The 18,735-nt window shown below is 37.9% G+C and overlaps 1 protein-coding gene across 1 annotated transcript in view; it reads left to right on the top strand.

Moving 5' to 3' along the window:
- LOC134539151 (dynein axonemal assembly factor 11) overlaps positions 1-18,689 on the top strand; it is a 56,498-nt gene extending 37,809 nt beyond the window's left edge. Inside the window, exon 10 of the transcript XR_010076274.1 lies at positions 1,024-18,689. The gene's annotated coding sequence lies outside the window, so the exon portion shown is untranslated. The remainder of the gene's footprint in view (positions 1-1,023) is intronic.
- Positions 18,690-18,735: the final 46 nt, after the last annotated feature.

The following is an 18,735-nucleotide window of genomic DNA, read 5'->3' as shown; positions in this document are numbered from 1 at the left end:
CGATGTAGAAAAAAAAAACTATTTTTACAAAATGAGACTTTTACTACTTCTCATCATTACCTCTTACCAATATTAATACACTTGTCCCAGTGATTACCTAGTATTTTTACACCTGATGCAAAGAAGTCTTTGTCTTGTTGTTTGAACCACTTTCCCACAAATAACAAATTCCTTGATGACCTTGTTACTTAAATTTTTTCCACGTAATGCCTCTTTGAGTGGACCAAACAAATAGAAATCAGAGGGAGCCAAATTTGGACTTAAGAAAGAATGAGTATCTCCCAATCCATTTCTTCAATGGTTACTTGGGTCAGCTTGTCGGTGTGACGACAAGCATTGTGTAGCAATATCATGCTTTTTCTTTCAGATTCTCAATGTTTTTTTTTTTTTTTTCTTTTTGTGGCTTTACTTTGTTCATCAGCATGTCTGAGTAGTAAGCACTATTTATTATACACTGATCTCCCAAATAATTACAAAGGACGACACCTTGACCACCCCAAAAGACGGTCAACATGACTTTTCTCGCTGATGCTTGCGTTCTGAATTTCTTTCGGACAGGTGATATGATGTGCTTCTATTCCATGCTATGTTTTCGTCTTCTTTTTTTTTCCGTGAGGAACACGCATGCAGACATTTAAGAAACATCTTGTATATATATATGCTTATATATATATATGTGCTTATATATATGTGCTTATATATATGTGCTTATATATATTTATGCTTATACGTGTCTCTTGGTGCAGTTAACATCTTACTACACATAAGCTATTTCATTACTTCCTGTGTACCTCTCGTTGATTTACATGACTTTAGCATTGCAGTATTACATCGCTGACTGTATACAAATTGTTCAAATTAGGAACTGAAAGTTTACAACATGCCATTATTTTATTTTTTATTTAACTGTTTTCTGTACAAATATTATTGAAATGTTAATTTGCAACGTACAAATTTTCTTTATATTATTTTGTTGTTTGTTCTTGTTATATTTATCAACAACTATAACTTTTTTTTTTGTAGGCTGCTATTGTTGGATACTACACAAAGAAGGTACTCTTCATTGGGGTGAAAAACAAATACTACACAATTTGCAATCGCACAGAGAAGAAAGGTGCAACTGTTGCCGATCATGCTTGTAGTAAGAACTGGGGTGTTCACCAAACATCAATAAGCATGGAATCGGCTATCATTCTTGAAGGTTTTCTTGCAAGTGAGGATACGCTAAAATTGTTGCAGATGGAGACAGCAGTGTGTATAAAAATATTCTAGACGCAAGACCTTACAAATCATTGACTGTAGAAAAAATTGAGTGATCGAACCACCTTTTAAGGAATTATTGTAATAAATTGAGAGACATTGCAGCAACAAGTGATGGAGGCCGTTATCCCATTTGTAGAGGCACGATTATATGGTAATGCGCGATAAAACAAAATAACACCGAAAACCGCTTGAAAACACAAAATAAAACGAAATTGTGCGAAATCCGCTATATGTCACGAAATTTCGTCTATCCTGATTATTTACGTTTTTTTTTCCATTCTGTAAGGACAATTCACTATCTTCAGCGCAATCAAATATTTCTGACAGTAACTAGCAGCCATATATATTATATGCGACGGTGATTCATTATAGATTTTAAAATGAAGTCTCGGAATTAACGTAATATTTTCTTTAAACGGTAATCTTGTGTACCATAATAATTTAAGATGTTGATAACTATGATACAATGGCCGCCGTTCACTTACTGTAAATACAGAAATAACAAACGTCCAAAATATGTTTTTCTAAGATTACGTTTTTAATCATTAAAATATTACACACTAAAGCGCATTGCTTTTACTGTTTATTTAAAATAAAGTACGTAGGGTACAAAAATAAAATGAACACTGCTTAACGTAACGATTGTAAGTAATAGTACATGTTTATGTCTGTATTAATTTTCACGTACGTATGTTGGTATTCGGTATGCGTTTGTATTCGCATCTATTCTCCATTGTTTTGATCTTTCCAGTACGGCAAGTGTTTGCGTATTTTGAGGTTAAATTCTTCCTATGTGATTAAAAAATTTTGATAATGCCTAAAACGAAGGTTTCTGCCAGTGACCAATCGAAAGAATTTTCCAGCGAAGGATTTTATTTCAGTGATAAAATGTTAATATGCAAATTCTGTAACTGCAGGCTAGACTACGAGAGACGCGATATGTTTGTGAAACATGTCGCGAGTGAGAAACATAAGCGTTTGAGGCAAAACTCATCTGTTAAACGACATCCTTGTCTAAGAGTCTTCAATGCCATTAATTTCCTGTTCAACCCAAGAAATGTGAGTAGGGTTAGCATAGAAGATGCAAACCTATAGAAGTCTCTGCAAAACTTGCCTTCTGTTTCCCATCTTCCCATTGATACATTCATACATGGCTATGTTGCTTTCAAAAAAATAATTGAGGATGAACTTTAATTGCCAGAAACAAGCCAAATTGATGTTGCAAAGGTACTGTGCTCCCTTAAAGGGGACTACAGTGAATTTGCTCAAGCCAGTTTAAGGGCAATCTGGTTCCCAACATCAAATGTTGATGCAGAACGTTCATTTTCCAGGTACTCACTGGTAGTTAGTGACAGAAGACAACGTCTCACTCCAGAAAATGGGGAAATTTTAACTATGATAGCATTTCAATAAAACCGTCTTAATGGTAACTTTGGAAGTGCTTAATTGTGTAATTTTGTAGTGTATGTGATTGTAATTAAGTCATGAAATTTTTAGTAGTTATTTAAAAGTTTGAATTTATTAATTTGCAAATGAACTTAATTATCTATGAATTTGCAAATGAACTTAATTGTAATTAGATCATGAGGTTTTATTGTTTATTAATATTTGTTTTAATAAATTTGCATGTCGTACAGAAAAGCAAGAAAATTTTGCTGTGGGTATTTTGAGCAAAAAAATAAAACCATATAACACCGAAATCTTTTATTTCTTAACACCGAAATTTGTCTTAAAATAACACCACAAAATCTTGACTCTACCCATTTGTCTTCGGAAGATTATTGGAAATTTTATTTTGCGACTTCTAATGGCAGTGAAGAAGGCTGCAGAATACAGGAATAAGACCATGACAGATGATATTGAGCTAAGCATTTCTGAGCTAAGAAAGGATATTTTGAATGGGCCAAATCATGTATTTGGGAGCCGTAGTTGATGCTGCAAAAACAGAAGAAAGCTCCATTATCAGTGATTTGATAAGTACTGGACTGTTTGAAAAAGTTATGTTGGCAGCAAAACACCTTGCCAGGAATACTCGTAGTTTGCTATACTGTATGGACGACAATGCTGCTGAACAGTACAATTCTTCCATTTCCAAATACACTGGAGGGAAAAGAATCAACTTTTGTAGAGGAAATAGTTACCAAACAAGATGTGCTGGAGCAGTAGTACAGCATAACACAGGAACAGCTCACTACACGATACACAAGCAAATGTATGGCAGAAGTCCTGGATTTTTCTGTAAAAACGTCCAACTTAAAAGGAAACGAAGGACAGATTTGAAGAGACATTCAAGAAACGTGCAGAAGAAATATCCAAAGCAGTCCAAGAAATGCTCAAAGAAGTTGTTTTCGGGTTTTTGTGACAAAGATAGTTTTTATGGACCAAATGCACAACAACCAGATATGAATGATCAAGAGTTTGAGAAAGATCGCTCATTATTTCTTGATTTACTGAGAAGAAGTGATGAACAAAGAAAAAACTTAAAAAAAATTACAGTACTTTAAAGTGGGAGTGGAGTGTGGTTGCAAGAACGAAGAAAACTACTCACTGTTTCACATTTTGGGTCAGTTTGTAAACGTCGCAAAACAACCAAATGTGACTCGCTGGTGAAAAGTATTTTGTACGGAACATCTCTACAGAATGAAGCAATCGTGCATGGTCGAGAAAACGAGAAAGTAGCACTAGAAGATTTGCAGAATTCTTTAGGAATATCTATTCGTCCATTTGGTAGGGTTGTGCGAATGTTCGGTATACCGATACCGAAATCGAAATTTTGCTACTTTCATTTTCGATTTCGGTAAGAATTTCATCTGTCGAAGTTCGTTTTTAGCTAAATATTTCGAGCCAAACGAAAGTTCAATAGCTTACCGAAGTTCGTTTGTTCTAGTTGAAAAAGAAATCGTAATTTAATAAAAATGTACAGTAGAATACCGGTACAATAACGTACCTTATTATAAAGTATATTTCACTTAACAAATTTTTTTTAAGTCCCCGCCAAATATCATATATCTTCGCCATGCAAAACGGTTTCAGTTTAAAGTATCATATTTTCACTATAACGTATAAATTCTACTAGTAGCGTGGCATTACTACACCAAAATTTACTTAAACTGGTAAATAAATTTCCAGCTAAATGATTAATGTAGTAGAACAAAGATACACAAATACCACCGCAACGTATTTTCTAACCTCTAAATTCTCAAAACAAAGTTAACAAACAGTTGCGCGCACAACCATAGATTATACCGTACGTAGAATGCGACGTGAGCAACACAACACCATTCGATACATCGAAAGACGGAGGTTTGAGAGAAGTATTAATTATTTAGACAAAAGTGTTACGCTACGCTAAAAATACTGTTTAATGTCTGTGCCGGGATTGTTTATTGTTATTGTTGAGTTTATTTTCAGGTTACGTTATTTAGACACCGCATTGTATTTGTGCTACAATATGAATGATCCTGGAGATAAAAAGAAACGAAAGCAATTCACGCTTAAGGAAAAAGTGGATATACTCAGAGAACTAGACAAGGGGAAAAAAGCAAGTCGCAGTTGCGAATACATATGGCATTGCGGCTCTCCTGTAGCTATTTTTTTTATATATTTTTTTCTCTTTGTAAAGATATGTATGCATGTTTCAGTACTAAGTACAAAAACTTGAGGTACCTTTAAGTACTTAGCACTGAGATTCTACTGTAATGTCTTTATATGATTTGCATATGTTATTACATTATTAGTAATAACAAGCAAATTATTAATTAGAAAAAAGATTTCCATTAAGATTAATTTACGTGGCGATGAAAAAAACTCACGTTAATGAAAATACGGTAAAATCATAATTTGAACAAACATGGCAGATAAAGTAAACAAAATTCAACCGTGATTACAGTAGGCCTAGGTATCAAAACAAAATCATGCAATATTTGAAAAATTACCTGATTCATTTGCTTTCAAACAGTAGTGTAGGTATTATATTCGTAAAACATACATTCCAGAACTGTTAGTACACTATTTAGTATTTACCGTATACACATAAACAAAGAACGTACTTACTTTTATTCGCGCACAGCCAAACACAAACATTGTCGTCTGCTTTATTTAAATTTTACATACTATGACTGGCATTTAAAATCCTCATAATATACAGCCAATTAGACAAAAAGGTCAACAAGTCACTGCATGTAATGACCACTTGGCAGCAACCATTTGTTATGTTTTGTTTTGACCATGTCCCTTGCCTGGTTTACAGCTTCTTGAGCTAGCCATGTGTGACAGTGGTGCAAGATGGCGGCCGTTCCGCAGTATTCACGTATTTTTTCATCAGTACCATGCACGAATAAATATATTATCATAGACTGCGACATTACAACTGTAAAGGAAATAGTCTGTGCGCTGAAAGATCTGGATTGATTCTTGAAATTTACGAGTGACATGGGGCTGTGTTGTGTGGTCTAGGGCGGATGTTGATTATATTAAATAGTAATATTTATATATACATCAAAAGGTACCAAAATGATTTATGTAATAGAATTTATTACTGAAGAGCAAATTTTGGGGCACTTTTTTTCTTTGTTAATTAAAAAATTTCGCTTAACTTTCGTTAAGAATATATTTATCTCATAGAAAAATTCATTTTCGTTTCACTTTCGCGAAACTTGATAAATTTTCTTTCACTTTCATTTCGTGTGGATAAAGTCACTTTCGCACATCCCTACCATTTGGTCTGTTTGTGGACGAGCAACGATAAATTTTCTTTCACTTTCATTTCGTGTGGATAAAGTCACTTTCGCACATCCCTACCATTTGGTCTGTTTGTGGACGAGCAACTGGAGATGATGGTATAATGGAAGTTAAATTCCCCTTTTCTTCAGCAGACTTACATCCAGAAGATGCGATAGCTCAGGGAAAGATCAAATCATTTAAGTGCAAAGATGGAAAAATTGTACTCAACAAAAACATGATCATATCTTTAAAGTGCAGGGACAGATACACATTACAAAAAGAAATTATTGCATATACATTGTCTGGACTAGGAAGGGTATGTATTATCAAAGGATAAAAAGGGACGACAATTACTGGCAGAAAGAAATAGAGGATAAACATGTTAAGTTTTACATGGATTGTCTATTACCAGAGATAATTAATTGACCCTAGATAATACATATGCATGTTCTATGCCAATAAGATATCCTGATTACATACTGAATGCTGGGAAGCAGTGCCCAGCAATTTCAGGATCATCACAGGATCAGCAGTGAGTTCAGTAAAACAAAACAAAACACTATATTTGTGATTATGGTGAGATATATTTCATAGTGACAGGTTTTCATGAATGAAGGTAATAATTTAAAAGTTTTATTTTTAGGTTTGCATACTTTCTTACTGTTAAATGTTTATGTTTATACAGGTACACATACTTATCAATCAACTACTTTTTACTTTTTTTTTTTTCAGAATCATTAAATTAAATTTACGAATGAAAACACTTTATAAACTTTCTCTAGTGCTTACTTGCATTATATTTATAAGGTTCTTAATATTTTTGGAATATAATTAAATTGAATGCACATGATGAAGTGCATAAATTATGTTTGTGATAATTGAATTATATGTTCAAATGAATGAAATGTGCAAACTGAATTACTTAATATACTCCAGTGTTTGCCAGTGTTTGTATTATTTGCTGTAAATATGTATTGAAACGATGACTAAATATACTAATTGAATTTATGCTCCAACAAATTACGGTTTATGTAGATTATTTTTCTAATTTTTCGGAAAGGACGTGTAATATTTAGAAAAAATAATAGTATAAACGAAAAATCATTAATTATTTAATATAACAGAATTTTGTAACTACGAGTTGCAATATTTTTTTAAGGCAACAATCTTCAAATATCACATTTTTTTGGGGGTAGTTCGTAGCAGACGGTATTGAAAATTTATTGTTGGTCATGTTGTTCCCAATTAGTTTTACTAAATTGTCCTATTCTTTCATGAGATTAAACCGTGATTTTAACTGATTATTGAATGAAAAATGTATGACGAATTCAAAATTTGTCAATTTACAAATTAGCCTATATCATTTAGGCCTAACCCTACATTGACATAGTTACAGTTATCGACGTTTAAAAATTTGCTACTATGGAAAATCTGATTTGAAAGAACACAGTAAAATGAAATTTACAATATAGGCTACTGTTTGCGTTTTAAAGTTTTCTTAAAAACTGTAAAAGTTTAATATCTTCGCCTTGAATGTATTTGTATTGAGTTTATTACAGTGTTCCTTTACTTTCTTTGAGAACTAAACACAATGAAGCCTTTCTGTAGAATCATTGTCATTAAAAGTATAAGTTAAATTATTTTCGGTTTTAACACGACACCAACGAATCTTAAAATGCAGAGTAGGAACTGAGATATGCTGTGAGAATTAATGTTAACAATGATTTTGTTTCTGTCAACAAAATTGCAGGCAGGTGAGTTTTAATATGTACAATACCAAATAAAATATTTAGTTGCTACATTGAGATAGTTTTTTTGTTACTTTTATTTGTTTGTCTGAAAAATGTTATATTATATGATATTATATTACATGATTAAATATTATAATTAGCTGAAACGAGCACTAATAATAACAATTAACAGCATATAATTACACTGTTATTGTTATGTGAAGTACTGTTTCGTATTATGAATGAAACAGCATTTTACCTATCTCAAACAGCTCGCTAGACCTCTGAAGAACTTGCCAAGCATAATATCTATGATCCTATGCTTGATACACTGCATTTGCAATCATGTTTACAATATGAGTGAACATTATTACTAACTTATTTATCAAATGGTTTGCAGTTCGTGATTCTTCAGATTCCATGCTTACGTCAAATGTTTTGCTACCTACTGAAACGACTTAATTTGATATGTTTTGTCATGAAATTTAATGACGAACACTAAAATATTCTTACCGCATCAGAACTTAACTAACTTTTGAGAAGTAAGAGTCCTGTCAAGGTACACACAATAGCCTACACTTTTCCAACCAAATTGATAGAATATCAATGTCAGTTTATTGGGAAAATAAATATGAAAACAGGTAGTTTGGTTTATTACATATATGTAATTGTATCTAATGTTCAATCACGTCTTTAAATCTATATTCAGTTTCAGGGCGAGTACAGATCAAAGCCTGCCTACAACCTATCGCTTAAAAGTACAACAGACGTGGCTGACAAGTACTTTTACGATACAGTACAAAAATGCCAGTTTACTACTCTGCCTACCACAGACAGCTGCAGATAAAAATGAATGCACGTAAAAACTGGTTTTGTTGCTGATACAAATACTTAAGTAATTATTGTTTCAGGTATTCACACGATTATTTCCTACAAGTTAGACATTAGCTTCAGTTTACACTTTCATTTTATCAATTTTATTTTATGTATATTAAAAACCTAGCGATATCGGAGCAACTAAATAGTTGGTTAGGATGAGAGAGTTTTACGGCTCCTCAATAGTGAGGTATCGACAGTAGATGAAGGCAGAGATTGGGTTATTAACTTACCTAATATTTTGCGCATTGCATTGAAAATCATACTCTCTACATTTCACCCGAAACAAATAACTTTTTTCCGCACGAATATAGGCTGCAAAGCATGTTTTCAAGATAATTAAATAAATAAAAAAAATTATCGATGTTAATTAAACATTTATTTCAAAATTGGTACACATTTTGTGTGTCATAAATGCTCACTGACAGTTTACCAGTAGTTTGCAAGTAAACGCTCCACGGTCAGCTTTTTGACGCAGCGCTCTCAAGGTTACTGGCCTATGAACAAGGGATGACTCCGCGTCTCCGCCTGTTCAAGGGACAGAGGAAGAGCGAGTCCACGCCAAATACCACACGGCCTCCTTCGCAACCCCCCCTTCCCCCGGCTCCGATAGAATAACCGGTTTGGGGTGGCAAACAGCGACTCCGTCCACCACCCCTGGCGGCTAGTAGTGGGGGTAGCTAAGAGTTCGGGTTTTCCACTTCCCCTCGCACCACGTTTCTCAGATACTGCGACAGCTTGCTAACGTGTGCCCAGATGTCCCACCTTAAGGTAGCTTCTCAATAAAGTTTTTTTACCTCAGATATATCTGATGCTGAATAATTTCTAGGGCGATTGCCACGCTTGCCTCTTGTATCGGTGGGAGGGGAAACTATACCTTTATTAAGGCTAGCAGCTAAATTATGCAGGCCAAGTATATTTAAAAATGCCACCTTACAAACATTTAGTCTGACCGGTTATGCCCAGAACGTGTACTCTTCCTCATGGTTTTTCCATCTTTTCCTTTTTTCCCTTGTGGTTCAATTTTTTCACTGCCATTAGAGTATGTCACAGAAGATCCAGATACCGGGAAAATAATAATTCTATTGATAATATTTTCATGTATCATACACGTTTTTTCCTACTTTTCTTGCTGATCTATTTTCTTACAACGTATTTTTTGCTTCATTCGTCGGTTAATGCAACCAAAAAAAATTACGTTATTGGAATAGTTATGAAAGCTGTTTTTCTCATGCTTTTAATAAGAAACTAAATACATAATTTCTTACTTGCTTCTCCATGAACAAAAAAAAGTATACATTGTTACTAGAAAAAACTTTTTTTGTAAAAAAAAAAAAGGTCCAAAATTCTCAAGAAAAATAAACACCTCTATGGAAAAAAAAGTAAAGCATAGTATCTACATATTTTCCATGCAATAATTTCTTTGAATGTTTTTAATTTTTACTTACCTCCAGTAACTTCTAAGAGCTTTAAGTTCTAACTGGTGGAACAAATTCTGGGTCCATCTGAACCATACAGCACTGCACTACCACTGCTTTCTTTGCTACAATCACCAGAATATACGTTTTCATTTCACACTGCATAAAAAACAAGACCTTGCTTAGCCACTGTTATTGTCATATACCATAGATAGATGCACGATTTTATGGTGAATCGCGATAAAACAAAATGACACCGAAATTTGGTTATATACACGAAATAAAACTAAATATGTGGAAGTCCGCGAAATAATGATAAATATGCCGAAGTCCGCAACATAACCTTAATTTACCAGATGTGTACGTTCAGAAGTTCCACCAAAGACGACATGGTTGACGTGTGATGATGAAGTGAACACACAAAACAATTTTCGTATATTTGGACGTTGCGATACCAATTTGACGCATTAGACCGCAATGAAGCGCTAGTGTAGCATGTTTTATTTGTGTTGAAATTATTTTTTTTGGTTACGTGAATATCTAAGACTATCCAAAACTAATGTTTTGTTTATTGTTTAGTTCACAAAACCAGTTTATATTGTATGATTTCAAGCGGTTTGAAACGTAGGCTTGGTGAATTTTGCTACGGCAAATCAATGTAAATTATTCTGAAACACAAATATTTCATAATGCCGAAGAATAAAGTCTCGGCAAACGAGAGGGTTAAGGAGTTTGTTGGTGAAGGTATTGTTTGTTCACCAACAATATGGCGCGCATTATTCCAAACACCACCAATGATTGCACTCTTTGACTTGGATTGCACTGCAACAATAAGACAAGTTTTTTTACTAACATTAGGTAAATACAAAACAACAGATTGTAGAAAACACGTCACTTTTGGGCGCCAGGTGGACCACCTGTTAAAACCGAAAAGTCCTTAACTTTCAGGCAGGCTGGCCAATGTGACAGTTTTGTTCTTTTCTTCAGGCACTGCACTATTTACACTAATCATCCTGCCCACCTTGAAATCAAGATTTCAACAGTCGGTAGGCAGGGGACACAGCTTGACCGCTGGATGCCGAAGGAGCCCCTGTGAAGTCTGCACTGTGGCCACCCGCACGACACCATCCTTGCCTGGGTGGACCTCAACTACACGTCCCAGACGCCATTGTAGAGGAGGAGTTCGATCTTCCTTGATCAAAACAAGCTGCTATGCGCTGAGCTTAGGCCCATGATCATGGCACTTGGCCTTCTGTTGGAGGGTGTGAAGATAATCCCGGTGCCAGTGACGCCAAAATTCTTGATGTAAACGTTCCACCAGTTGCCAACGCTGAAGCCTATTCAGTGTCAAGTGGCTAAGATCGAGCTCTGAAGGCGCAACAAGAGGCTCAAGTGTAAGAAAATGTCCTGGAGTCAGTGCCCTGAGGTCATTAGCATCAGAACTAATTGTACACAGGGGCCTGGAATTTAATACAGCTTCGACTTGAACCACCACAGTGTACAACTCCTCAAAGTTTAATATTTGCTCACCAACCACTCTGCTCAGATGACTTTTGACCGCTTTCACACCAGCCTCCCAAAGGCCTCCGAAATGAGGGGCTGCGGGTGGATTGAAATGCCAGTGTATGCCTAGAGGAGCGGCCCAATCATTTACAGCTCTCTGGTATGGTGCTGAAGCGAGAAGCTATCGTAACTCACGTAATCAGTTGTGGGCCCCGACGAAATTGCTTCCACAATCACTGTAAACATCTGAACACCTACCTCGATGAGCGATGAAGCGCTTGTAGGCAGCCATGAAAACATCGGTGGACAAGTCGGAAGCGAGCCCCACATGTACTGCCTTGGTGGCACAACACACAAAAAGGCACAAGTAAGCCTTTAACACGGGAACCTTAAGAGTTCTGCTGGGTTTGATGGCAAACGGACCTGCATTATCCACACCCGTCCTAGAGAATGGTTTCACCTGCTGCACTCTCATAGCTGGCAGGTTTCCAGTAACGGGTTCACAGGGTGATGGATTCACCTTCCAACATTGCAGACAGGAGCGCAAGACTCTACTGATAGTACACAATCTGACATGTAGGATTGTTCGGCCAGTGAACTGGAGATTTTTGCAACCAGGATGGACCCGTCCACCACAAGGCATGATTTAACAGCTGAGGGGGAAGAGGCCACGAGAGGCACAATCAGCTGGGTTCCATTCAGATGGCACATGCCTCCACCACGAGGTTTCAGTGAGCTCTTGAATCTCACTCACCCTATTGGCTACAAAAGTTTTCAACTGATGGGGCGAAGAACCAATCCAAGACAATACAACCTGTGAGTCAGTCCACAAATGGATAGACGAAAAGGTGAAAACAGTTGCAAACAATTCCAACAGACGATGGATCAGACGAGCCAACAACAGAGCGCCGCAAAGTTCTAGGCGTGGCAAGGACTGTGACTTGACAGGTGCAACCTTTGATTTTCCAGCCAATAAGAATGTGGTGATATCGTCACCGCGTACGACACACAAGTACACCACCGCTGCGTAGCCAATCTCCGAGCTATTACATAAACCATGTAGTTGGTATAACGACTGCGGTGGACCTGAAATCTTTCTCGGCACTTCCAAGTGCGGCAAGTAGGTGCAACTCACTGTTGAAGCGGTGCCACTTCTCGACAATATCTGATGAAGGCTCATCATCCCAGTCCAGTTTCCTTAACCAAAGAACCTGAATTAAGTGCTTGGAGAACAGGGTGAGCGGTGACAGCCACCCAAGAGGATCAAAAATTCTGGCAACCTCAGACAGTATATTCCTTTTGGTGGGCCTTTTTGAATTTGTCTTGATCCGGTAAGAGAAAACGTCCGCTGTGGGGTCCCATTGTACACCCAAGACCTTCACAACATGTTCTTCCTGATCCAACAAATGCATGCCTGGAGTTTCAACATCACCTGCTGGGAGCCAATCAAGAAGATCCTTGTGGTTGCTCACAAACTTTCTCAGCTTGAAACCTCCTGCGGCCAGGAGAGAAATCAATTCTCGCTGAAAAGCCAGTGCACTCTCAACTGATGACGCACCAGTGACCATATCATCAACATACACATCAGTCAGCAGAATGTTGGGTGCGACAGGAAAACGATCCCTTTCATCCTCAGCTAACTGTCGCAGAGTGCGAATGGCTAGGTAGGGTGACGATGAAACACCGTAGGTGACCGTTTTCTGACGATACATCTGTTTCACATCCGGTGTGAATACTACCTCATGCAACCTAACCTTCAGAATCACTTCAGCTACATCCTGTTGCAATTTGGGTCCAACAAGGAGTGCATCATTCAGAGAAAGACCAGTTGAGCTCTTGGCAGAAGCGTCGAAAACAACGCGTCATTTTGTTGTTGAGCTGTCTGGGTTAACCACCCCATGGTGAGGACGGTAGTAAGACGGCAAGGAAGGCAACTGGGACTCTGGTACCTTTTCCATGTGACCTGTGCCTAGATAATCCTGCATAAATTCATTGAACATGTGCCTCAGGTCTACATCTCCCTTTAACCTCTTTTCCATGCGAAGAAGTCGATTTACAGCATGAGGTCTCGAAGATCCAAATTCTAGTTCAGTGTCACGAAAAGGCAACGACACCACGTATCTACCATCCTGGCCCCGGCGATGAGTTTCAACAAATAACTCTTCACATTTCACCTCGTCCACAGACTTGTATTTTACGGGAGGGAACTCTTTGACTTCCCAAAATCGCCTCACTATGTCCTCCAGTGGGGACAAAGTCAAAAGTGATAAGCAACACGAAGAAGAAGGCACGGAAGGTAAAGTCACTTGTCCCATCAAAATCTACCCTAGTACGGAATCCAGTGCCGTAAGGTAGCCATCAATCCTGTTTCCAGTTAAGAGTCGCGGAATCACATCAGCACCTATCAACAAATCAATGGGCCCAGGAGTATCAAACGTAGGATCAGCCAATTTTAGGTGAGCAACAGAGTGACGTACTTCTTTTGACAATTTGACATTCGGTAAGGCGTGATACGAGGTAGTACAAACGCATCCAGAGCAAACTGGAAGCCAGGGTTGTCCCGTGGAGAAAGGACCAAATGGGTAACTGATTTTGCAACACTGACTGGAGTATTGGAAAGCCCATGTATCGGAAGATAGGCCCGACGACGAACTAAACCCAGCCTCTGGAGGCAATGCTCTGTGATAAAACTCACTTGACTGGCCGTATCTAGTAGTATGCGAACTACCCGAGGTGTTCCAGAGACATCAAGAATGTGAACCTGGGCCGTAGACAGCAATACATAGGTGCCATAGCCCAGGTATCAGGTGTAACAGCTGACAGTATGGTGGGGAGCTGCGTTCTATCACCCGGTGAAAACTCAGTCTCAGACTGTTCTGATGACTTGTGCTGAGTACTCTTCGGTTCGAAATGCAACAAGGTATGGTGCCGTGCACCGCACTACCGACAAGATGATGCCTTACAATTTGCAAAGCGGTGAGACAATGAAAAACAATTCAAACACATGTTCTTCTTAACAACAGAATGTCTTTCGTTGGGGTTTAGTTTAAGAAAGTCAGGGCAGGTATGCAACTTGTGAACACCGGAACAGATAGGGCACGACCCCTGGACGGAACTGGTTAGACATTTTGAAGATGCTTGGCCACGTGGCTGTCTCCAATTGGACTCTACAGGCTGGAGCCTTGGTTTCACAGACTGCAGGCTTGACTTCTTAGACCTGGCATTGTTGGAACTAACTGCCTCGTAGGCCCGACAGTGTTTGTCAAGGAATGCTATGAAGTCTTTAATTTAAGAGTCGGCAACTCAGGACCCAAACTCATTTCCCACTGTGTCTGCAGAGACGTATCCAACAGTTTGCAAACAAGAGGTAGAAGAATGAGATCCCATTTGTCCACCGGAACATCAAGATTTGAAGCGCAGATAGGTTTTCATTGAGGACTGTTAACAACTGACGCGAGATGTGAGAATCAACAAATGCCGACGGTGCCTGTAATAGTGCATCAACATGCACACTGACAAGAAGCCGTTATCGTACCGATCCACCAGTAATTTCCAAGCAATGTCGAAATATCCCTCGGACATCGGCAACGACTGAATCATCCCGAGTGACTCACCGTGGAGGGCAGATTTCAAATATGCCAACTTCGCAAACGGACTTAATTCGTCGTTGCCTTGGACAAGCATAGCAAACAGAGTAGAAAAATTAGGCCAAAGACGTGGATCTCCTTCAAAAGTCGGAAGATTGATCTTCGGCAACATCACGCAAGACTTCAATTTAGAATGAGTACATGCTGTTATCGCTTCCATATGTTCCTCATTTTGGGCATCTAATGTAGCCATTACAAAAAAATATCGCTCCTCAAACTCCGTCAAATGAGCGGCATGAGCATCTAGGTCAATTTCAGTACCTGATGAATCAGTTGCTGCCAATTCTACTGTTACGTAGTCTGCATCAAAATGTTCGCGCACCTTAGAAAAATCACGGCTAGTAGCGACAAACAAGTTTTTCTTTGTAGGATCGGTGCCAATAGCCTGCGCAAGATCGTAAGCGCGCTTGAGGCGGCCTTCAGCGATACGAAGACGTAGAAGGGCCGATTGTAATTCCGACATGACAAATATGGGGATGAGAACAAAGACAAACCAAACCCAACAACAAAAACAAACGAACAACGGCGCACTTTGAGGTTATGCTGCAACAAAGAAGACAAAAAACTCTCCACACAAACTACCACAGTAAAACCCACCGGACGAATATCCGGCCCGGAGGACCAAAAAATGTTTGTTCACCAACAATATGGCGCGCATTATTCCAAACACCACCAATGATTGCACTCTTTTACTTGGATTGCACTGCAACGACAAGACACGTTTTTTACTAACATCAGGTAACAACAACAACAAAACAACAGATTGTAGAAAACACGTCACTTCCGGGCACCATGTGGACCACCTGTTAAAACCGAAAAGTCCTCAACTTTCAGGCAGGCTGGCCAACGTGACAGTTTTGTTCTTTTCTTCAGGCACTGCACTATTTACACTAAACAGGTATACATGTGTGAAAGTAATTTGATGTGTAAATTTTGCAACTGCCGGCTCTAACATGAAAGACGCGATACTTTGGTGAAACATGTGTCGAGTGAAAAACATAAAAGGTTTAAAAAGAGTGGAATACCCACAAAAAGGCAAGTTTCTATTTCCAAGTCGGTAGTTACAATGAAAAATGCCAAAAATGATAAAGAAGACTTTATCATAAAAACAACTGAAGCCTTTGTTTCAGCAAAGATCCCGTTGGAGAAATTGGACAATCCTGCACTTAGAGCATGGTTTCAAGATTGTGTGAAGGATGGTGGTGACCTACCAACTGGAGTTTGGCTACGAAAGTACATCCCGATAGAAGCAGAAAATAAAAAGGAGACTATAAAATCAGTCACATTCCAATATGTGTTTTGGCTGACGAAACTACAGACAGGAATGGGCGCTGTGTGTTCAATATTATTTTCAGGACCCTTCAGCCTGGTGCAACACAATCATCACAAATTTTTGCTGTATCAGTACCTATTGGATTCTGCAGATTCTGTATCATGTACTTGTGCTGTTTTAGACACACTAACTAAATATGAAGTGGATCATTCACAAGTGTGTGCATTTGTATCAGACTCTGCTAGGTACATGATTAAATGTGCCAGTACACTTCAAGGTGTGTTGGGTGATTGTGTGCTACATGTGCAGTGCTGGGTGCACAAAATTCATTTAGTTGGAGTTGTTTGGCAGTCTAACCTTGAGCAACTCAACGATGTTATAGTGAAGGTAAAAAATTTGTTTCAAAACACAAGAAAGTGCAATCATCAGTACAGTGAAACCTCTATTTAACAAATCTCAAGGGACCAAAATTTGTAGTGTTTGTTGTAAAGGGGTTTGTTAAATGGAGGTTTCGCACAATATATTTCTAGTCACCATAAAGCTTCACATAAATGGCTAGAACTGTCTTTCTGACTGTTTAATACGATAATGAGGAATTAAACATGAAAAAGTACATAGAATACACTTGTTTAATGGCCAACCATTTGATGCTTGGAAATTATCAATTCCCATCCCCAGTGCTTCCTGGCATGTCTTTGTTGATGTTTGATGCCCTAGCCTCCATTAACAAGTCAAAAAGTATCTTGTCCAAATCATCATTTTTACATACTTTCACACGTTTTCGATTTGTCCCTACCAGAGAAGCGTTGTTTTCGATCTGTTCCCGGTTGGATAATATGGTCGAAAGTGTAGACGCCGGGATGTCGAAACGTTTAGCTATATCAATTTTTTTTTCCACTTTCATCAACTGCGTTTAAAATTTCTAATTTTATTTTAACGTTAATCTGTCGCCGCTTTTTAGGATTAGAATTCATTTTACAGTAGTAACGTGTTGATTTCCGTAACTACGTGTGGAAATAAATAAACAACAGTGAAAACTGAAAAAACGGAAATTGTACTACACCATAGTTAAAAATATTTGCGTGTGTGCATCTTTAACCATAGAAACGCAAAATACACTAGTTGTTCGTCTTGCCAGAGAGATGGTACGAGAGGTTTCCGCCACTAGCGCTAAATGTACCTGCCATTTTGAACAAAGTGTGGCATGTATACACGACGTGTGTTATCCATGATGCTTTGTTTATTTATTGCCTTCCGCGATGTTGCTTATTATTTTAAGGTTATACGCACGTATTTTTAAGCAGTGAATGCAAAAAAATTAGTGGATGTCTTGTAGGAGATGTTTATTTTTGCGTGTTTTTCAATAGCGGCAGTTCGTTGTAAAGGGAATTTCACTATTTCGGAACAAATAAAATTCGGTATTTAGAGGTTAAAACAGCATTGATCTTATGGCGGTTCGGCGGGACCAAAATTTTATTTCGTTGTATGGGGTTTTTCGTTAAATAGAATATTCGTTAATGGAGGTTTTACTGTACTTGGAATTTCTGAACACCAAATACTCATGATCCTGCAATGTGCAAGCTCTTTCCAGAACCTGTTCTTACCAGATGGAACACATGGTTTGAGTCTGTTGTCTATCTCAGCATACATTTGCAGGATATCTTGGAATTCTTTGAAGAATTGAGAGAACACAACAGTGGCATTAAATTCCTGAAAGAAATGTCTGCATAGGAAGTGAATGTTGTGAAAGATGAAGCTCTGTTTGTTGCACAAAACTGCTCTCCTCTAATAGAGTTGATAACTTCCCTAGAGGGCAATACGTACCCAACTGCACATTTGTTAACAAAATTGAAAGCTCTGCAGAACAAATTCAGTGTTTTGAGCAATGGTGTTGTTTCGGCTTCAATAAATGACTTGATCTGTGAACTACGCACCATGAAGCAGGCAGAATTGAAACAATGTTTGCAATTAACTGGCAAGAAATGTGAAACTAAACTTCTAGAACTGATACAGAATGATCCTTGCAGGGAAACATTTCAGGCAATTGAGCACTTCTTTAACCCGCAAAATGTAAGTAGGGTGTGCATGAAACCTGAAAACATACAAAAAGTAAATTCTAAACCTACCTGCGATTTCTCATATTCCCAGCGAAGTTTTTATTGAAGCATATGCCACCTTCAAGCATATTATTACAGAAGAACTTGCAAAACCAGAAACATAGACTGGCGATGTTGTGAAAGTTCTATGTTCAATGAAAACCAACTACAGTGAATTTTCAACTGCTGGATTAAGAGCAATATGGT

This window comes from Bacillus rossius, chromosome 1, assembly GCF_032445375.1.
Source record: "Bacillus rossius redtenbacheri isolate Brsri chromosome 1, Brsri_v3, whole genome shotgun sequence".
Lineage (NCBI taxonomy): Eukaryota > Metazoa > Arthropoda > Insecta > Phasmatodea > Bacillidae > Bacillus > Bacillus rossius.
This window is presented reverse-complemented; position numbering and strand designations above follow the sequence as displayed.